Here is a 7,736-nt window from a genome sequence, read left to right as displayed (position 1 = left end):
AGGGCTTGACATTTGGAGGGGGAAGTCACAGCACACCTAATTCTAAGTCCATTATGTGAATTTACTTCATTAAAAGCTATGTATATTTTGTGGTTCATTAAATAGGAACTTTTTCTCTGGGTCAGGACTAATGAAGTCTTGAGTGTGTAAAAAATGTTGCCAAGTTTATGATTTGAATTAAGCACTTACTAAATCTAGACCAAATATAAGAGCCAGAACTGAGTTGAAATCTACATTAAATGTATTGCCAACAAAAGGAAAAAACTCGACTTACATTAAACTTCTGCGTCAATTAAGACAAACACAGTATTTTTTTCTTGTAGTGTTTATATGTTCCAGTACATCACCTGTTGACCAAATTCTTATAATAATGTCTTTTATTTCTCACAACATGCCTAGACTTTCTGATCTTAACTGTGCCTATTACAGACTTGAAAAGGGGATTAATTACAGAGGAAGCATCCATCGAAGCCAAGAAGTACACTCATTCTCAACACTGTGAAAAGACCCACCTAACAGAATAAAAGTGTTGATAGCAGGGTGGAGAAAGGTAGTCAATTTCTATTCCCGTTTGAACCACCTTCAGCGTTAAAGTACACCTATTTCATCTCCAGCCGAAGATATATTCTCCAAATAAAAGAAAACCCAAATGCCTTTCCTTCCTCCATTTTAAGCAGTGATGCTTCAGTTTAAAAATGTATGGCTATCCAGGTTAAGAGCAAGTAACATTTACAAGTAACATGAACATAGATCAATTTAGGTATCACCTCTTACTATGAATTAATGTTTTTTTACTCTTTTATTTTTCCTATTTAGTGATGAACAAGAAGGGGGACCCGCGATACTCGTGGGGGGGAGCTTCCACGTGGAAGAGAAGGAAGCAGTCGCAGGTGAGCCTTCTCCCCCGCCCCCCCCCCGGAACCAACGGCAAGGCCTGCATGGCTCCCAGCCACCAAGCCCTCCAAGCCCTTCTCCTCCCCCCACCCCTCCCCAAGCCTTCTCCTTCCCCTCCCCCCCCGGTGGCGGCGAGGTCTGAGCGGCTCACAGCTGCCGCCCACCAAGCTTTCTCCCGCCCCTTCCTGCCCCGGCAGCGGCAGGACAGTTGCCGGGGCATTCTCTGTGCATGCACAGGGAACGCTCTTGTACTTTTGGGGAGATTTAAATATCCCCCATATACTTTTTTCAACTTTTTAGATTTTTCTGCACATCTGGGGATTGCCCCAAATGTGCAGGAAAATCTATTTGCCCCCTAGGTGCCCCTAATGTGTGGATTTAGGTATCCACACGCAGGGGGCACCTTGGCTATTAGATATATAGATTCTGAATAAAGTGAAGCCTTGTATTCACCACTTTAAAAATTAGTCCAAACTTCTTGTACTCAACTGTTCTGGACTCTTGATCCAGAGAAACAGCTAACATGGGCCCTGAGACTGTGATTCACTGTGTAACTTTTCAGTCCATGGATTTGCCTACTACAATCTGTTAAGGCTCAGTTGAAGCTACATAGTGAGTCATACCTAGAGCCAGATCTGGAAAGAATATTGGGGAAATAGGTGGGATGCTAGAATAGCCAGTATAGGAAGTGAATAGGAAGCAAAGATTGTTATGGGACTAAGCAGCTTCTTAGAGATGCTGTATATAAAGAGAAAAGATAGCGATGAACAGCTTTGTTTCGTGGAGCAAACAACAAACACCCAGTCCCACTTGGCTGAAGGCCTCTTTATTAACAGTAACTATACAGCAGGTAACTTGGCTATTGAAATAAGGAACAGCTGTACTTAACTAAGCTATTTCTAGAGTTCTAGGCTTGGGTTGAACTGGCCTGGTCCTGCAGATTCTTACTAGTCCCCGCACTCCTGCAGGCTGCGACCAGAGTCCCTCCTCCTCTCCTGCTTGGTCTGAGGCCCACTGGGATAGCCTCTTGAAGAGGCAGAACACAACAGTTGCTAGCCATTTCAAGTGTGAACCATGCACAGATTTCTGCCAGTGCTCCCAAACTATGGTTTGGTTTTAGTGGTTTTTATTATGCACGTTTTAAATCTGTTATCCACCTTGGTGGCCCTGATGAGAGCAGAAAGGTGGCTGGGGTATTTTGGAAGTAAGGAAGGAAGGTAGGCAAATCCCTATAATCTGGCATATAATTATTGACATCTCTCACTGTCTTCTTTAAATTGTGCTTGTTTTAGCTGTAGCATAGGGTTGCCAACCTCAAGGTGGGACCTGGAGAGCTCCTGGAAATACAACATCTCCAGACTACAGAGGGCAGTTCCCCTGAGAAAAACAGCAGCTTTGAAGGGTAGTTTCTGTGGCATTATCCTATAGCAAAGTCCCTCCACTCCCCAAACCCTGCCTTCCTCAGGTTCCATCCACAAATCTCCAGGAATTTCCCAATCTGGAATTGACAACCATACCTGAGTGTAGCAAGAGTTTACCATAAGCACTCTATGCCTTCTAAATATCACGCCAGTGGTATATGTACAGGAATCCTTTTTAAAAAATTAAAACGTCGTCTCAGATATAAACGACAACATGTTATTCAGTCGTAAGCACCACATTTAGAGGGCCAATATCATGACTCACTTTTTAAAATCCCCTTTGTCAGGACTGTGCAGCATATCCACTGCTGTGCAGAAGGACTTTTGTGTATCCACAATTCCAATAACATGTCACAGCCAGTTCCATCAACTCTTGACAATGCTATAGAAAAAGAGGTAGACTAAGCTGGACCCCTAAATAGTCAGTAGGATTACAGGACAAACTTTAAGATAGCACTGTACATCTGCTGAAGGTCATGCAGTAACCTCACGATCACCAGGATCTTTAGGCTGCATTGTACATATTTCTGATGGAAAGTTCTTGAAAGCATTAGGGAAGGAAAAGAAATAGCTAGTTAGCATTAAAGATGTTTTACCCAGTCAAAGACAGAGCACATTTGTTAGCTGTATCCTCCTAAATTATTACTGCTTTGTTTCCATCTCCTGCCCTGATTCCCCAGTTGGCTGTTGCTTAACTGGAATTTGGAACATGTTGCCTAAAAAAAGAAAAAGATTGCAAAAGGAAACGTCTTTTCATGTGTAGCCAAACCTTTAATATGTAAAGAGCTCCCTAAGCTATCAAACAAATACAGTCTAAGGAAAGACTCTCTTGCAGTGCCATGTCTGCCATATTAATAAAGCTTATTTCAAAGCTGAGCTCCCTGTTATGCCTATATCAACACAGACCCTTTTGAGGCTTCACAGTATAGCTGGAACACCCATCTACAAAATCTTTTATGTGGTGCTTTTTGTTTATAAAGTACTTCACAGTCTTAACTTTGTTTCTCTTCTTAGTATTAAATAACTTATCCACATAATGCATCTTTAGCAGAGGTGGTTCTTCAATAGAGAACCTCCAAGCTCCAAATAAGCATGATAGGCCACAGTGCAATCCAGCAAGGAGTAATAATTGTGTTTTCTGAAATTCTCTGATATGCTGAATTAGGTATGCAGAGCCTCCAGGTTTTTCCAAATATCAAAATAATTATGAAGATACTGATTTATCTGTTTGAAATTCCCACTTGGTTGTTTCCAAGCTTGCCATGACATTGACTGGTTTGCCAGATCTCACAACAGTAATCTGATTGGCTAGAATTCTCTTTGCTCATTACAGATGGAGGCTTGCCCACTGTAACAGTGTGGTTAAGATCTGAATGTGGAATGACAAGCTACAAACAAACTACAAACTACAAACTACAAACACAGTACGCTAACTGCACTCTGTATCTTACTCTTCTATAATGTGTAGCCTATATTTGTAACAGTTAGGGGTGCCATTTGCCTGCATTTGGCAGGCAAACCCTTACTGAAGCACCCGTTTCCCACCAATGCTCAAATGAGTGGTCGGAGAGAACGGGGTGGAGGACATTGTCAACGCATCAACGTAACTTCCGGCTAAAACCAGTTTTACCATAGAGATCAGCAAAATCCTAGAGTGTCAGTGGCATCACTTCCAAGTTTTATCCAGAAGTGAGTGACATAGATGCATCAACAATGTTCTTTTTTCTCTTGCCCTTCAGGGACTCCCAAGCAAGACAAGTAACAACCACACTGTAAAATTATTATAGCTTTGTACATTGCCACGATTGTCTCAGCAAGATACACAAGCAGTTTGTTGAAACATTCTAAGCAGATCAAAAGCCCAGCTCCAAAAGGCTTTAAATTCAACAGCCCCCTAAAATGCTCTCTTGAATGGACTAAATAGCTCTGTTTGGCAAAATCTCCTAAAAATCTGCTCAGGAAGGGAATCCACAGAATAGGTGCCACTTCAGGAAAAGCCTAGGAGGACCATCCAGCAGCTGCCTTAGTAATCCTGCCTTCGGGGACAATAAGATGTTGCTCTGAGCAGGGTCGGCTCCAGCTTATTTTGCACCCTAGGCGAGGATCCCTTCTGGGGGCCCCGTGCACCCACCAATTTTCAAAAATAAATGCATTTTAGGAAGAATAAAAAACACAATCAAGAAACTCCCAGAGTACGGGGCCAGGTGCAGTTTGGTGCCCCTAAGGGCCGTCCTGCTCTAGGCGATCGCCTAGTTCGCCTAGTGAGTGAGCCGGCCCTGGCTCTGAGGACCAGAGATATCACACAGATCCCTACTGGAAGAGACAACCCTTTAGGTATGTTGGTTTCAAGTCAGAAGATGGTGAGAAATACGGAAACGTCTAAAGGAAGGATTTTGCTTTCCCTCTGCCAAGTTGCACTAGCCACTGCAAACAGTCAGGACATTTCTCTCTCTTTGGGACTCATTAGCAGGGCAAAGCCCTTTCCACAAGGCAAATGTGAGGCTTTTGATGTACCATTAACTTGGAAACAAGTGGCAGCGTTAATTAGTGTTCCAAACACAAATGGCAAGTGTCCAATGCTGCATGGGGACCACTTTGTGGCATGTAGAGCTATGCAAGGGTCAAAAGGCAGCAGGTATTTCCAGCTGCCAAGAAATCCTGCTTAGCATTGGCCAGCACTAGGATATTCCAGTACAATTGCAATGTGCATCAGTGAGGCTGTTCAGCCCTTATACCTTATTGGCCTGCATAGCTGCCTCTCTGTAAGGCCTTAGTTATCAAAGTGTGAGACAGGCTTCCTTAGGGAATCACGTATAACTGCTGTAAAAAAGCAGTAATCTCAAGATTCTTTTTTTACATATACTTGCGCAAATGGGCAAAGTTTATTAGTAATCTCAAGATTCTGATCAGGGTAACAGTGATCTGTTCTGTATATCTACAAGGGTACACTGATGCATCCAATCTTTCCACTAGTACCTGACTTGCAGAAATCCTCTCTTCGTCCATGTGATGGTAAGTTTTCTGAATAGATTCCACAGATGCCCTGTCACATGCAGTGCCAGAGTCAGTTTGGAATTGGTAGCAGAACTTCAGAGGGATGTAACCACCCACCAGCTTGCAAGGTTAATAATTCAAGTTTTAGAGACACTTTGGTAGTCTCACCATCAGAGCACTATTTAAAATGAGGTACCGTCAAGAAGAGTCTCAGATGCAGAGATAGCAGTAGGTATTGTGTCCCTCTGTCCTCCCCTCTTTTCCTACGTTCCTTCCATCATCTGTCATTGCTTGCAATGTTTATTTAGTGTACTTTTAAAACACCTTTTCGTCCAAAATACCTCAAAGTGATTTTCATAAGTCTTGTCTGGCAAATTGCTTCCCCTTTCCCACACACATTCCTCCTCCTCATCTCTACTCTGGCTGAGGAGTTAAAATATACTTAATAGTAGAATAGAAAACCTCTGCTTCACATTATAAATAGAAGGGGGAGCTACAGAGAGAAATACTTAGAGGCACAGGCTTTGCAAACTGAGTAGATGATACAGGGAGTCCTCAGGGGCTGATACAAAGAGAACAGGGGAATTTCCAGACTAAAGAGATGAGAAGACATTTTTGACAGGAACATTTTGGCTGGGAAGAAGTGAAGAAAGCTACCCCTGCTTCTTTTATACAATTACAAATTCTTAAATAGATAGATGGGAGGGAAGGCATCATGGCATAGCCTGATTTTGTCAGATCTCAGAAGCTAAGCAGGGTCAGTACTTTGAGGGGAGACCACCGGGGAAAACTATGGCAAACCACTTCTGCTTCTCACTTGCCTTGAAAGCCCTGTACTGGGATCACCATAAGTTGGCTGTGACTTGAGATAAGCTATAAAGTGTAGAGGCTTCTAGACTAATGACTGGTGTTAAGAAAATGTTGAGTGAGAGTTTTTTTTTCCTTCCTCACGGACAGAATTCACCCATAGTGAACTTGATTGGCAGTAGGTTCAGGACAGCCAAAAAGAAGTACGACATCACATTCGCAATAATTAATGTATTAAATAAACTACTGTAAGGGTGCGGTCAGGCGGCGTGCTGGGAGTGGGTTAAAGTGCTCCAGTTCTAACCGGATTATATTTGATCCGGATAATCGCGACCACCCTTCCCCCCCTTATCCCGCCTCACCGCACAGTCATGTCGCTCCCTGGCGTCTACACTACTGATGCATGGGACCGTCTGTCGGCGGGTTTTAAAAATTTTCCTCAGTTTGCGCATGCGCATAGGTGCCCCGCTGTAGAAGGGGGGGAACTATCATGGTGCATGCGCAGAACCACCAGGGAGAATCAATCCAGCCCCTTGTCAGCGAGCTGCCATTTCCTTGGGACACGTTCCATCCCCCTCCCTGTCTCCCTAAGCCTTATCCTGTTCATGTAGTACCTCTGTAACTGCCAAGGTCTCCAGCTGGTGTGATGTGGTGTTATGTCTTGAAGCTCTAGCTTGTTTAGGTTTCCCGTGTGAACTCAACCTGTGTTTATGGAATTGGCCGTTGCTGTTCTCAGCCCGCTTCGCGCCTTTTCTAATCTGTGAACCTGACGAGGGAAATATGTTCATTGGTTTAAACCTGGTTTGAATTTCCTTTTAATACACCTTCCCTGGGTATTGTAGTTATTCTTAACAATCTCTGTATGTTCGTGATCAACCATGCTTTGGAAATAAAGCCGTTCTAGACTGGGATCCACCCCGAACCCGTCGCCAACTTCAAGGGTTCTTAGGATTCGCCAATTTTTATCGATTTTTTATCAAAGGCTTCGCGCAAGTCGCTTTGCCGCTCACGGACCTGCTTAAGACTAAGGGGAAGGGTTTCGACGCCACCAAACCCGGTGCCCCTCTTAAATGGTCTCCTGAATGCGCTGAGGCATTTAGCCGCTTGAAAACCATGTTTACTTCTGAACCAGTTCTGGCCCAACCTGATGAGAATAAAAAATACATTGTGCAAACTGATGCTTCTGACGTGGCTATGGGGGCCGCAATTCTCCAGATGGGAGATGACAACAAACTGCACCCTTTGGCGTATGTCTCTAAGAAATTTACCGATGCGGAGAGGCACTGGTCAATTTGGGAAAAGGAAGCGTCAGCAATAAAATTGGCCCTTTCCACATGGCGTCATTGGCTGGAAGGGGCTAGGACCCCATTCGAGGTTTGGACTGACCATAAGAACCTCGAGACTCTTAAGTCCCCGTGAATGCTAAATGCCAAACAGCTGCGGTGGGCTGATTTCTTTGCTAAGTTTCAATTCACGCTCCACCATTTTCCTGGCTCCTCTAACTCGCTGGCTGACGCTTTGTCCCACCTCCCTCAGCATGACAGCATGCATGACGTGGTCGTTGACTCTGTGTTCACTCCCGAGCAGTTGGGCGGAGCTGTGGTTACGCGCGCTCAGGCT

Source organism: Gekko japonicus, unplaced genomic scaffold, assembly GCF_001447785.1.
Source record: "Gekko japonicus isolate JY-2015 unplaced genomic scaffold, Gekko_japonicus_V1.1 scaffold1167, whole genome shotgun sequence".
Classification (NCBI taxonomy): Eukaryota; Metazoa; Chordata; class Lepidosauria; order Squamata; family Gekkonidae; genus Gekko; species Gekko japonicus.
The sequence above is the reverse complement of the archived record's forward strand: the minus strand, read 5'-3'. Positions refer to the sequence as shown.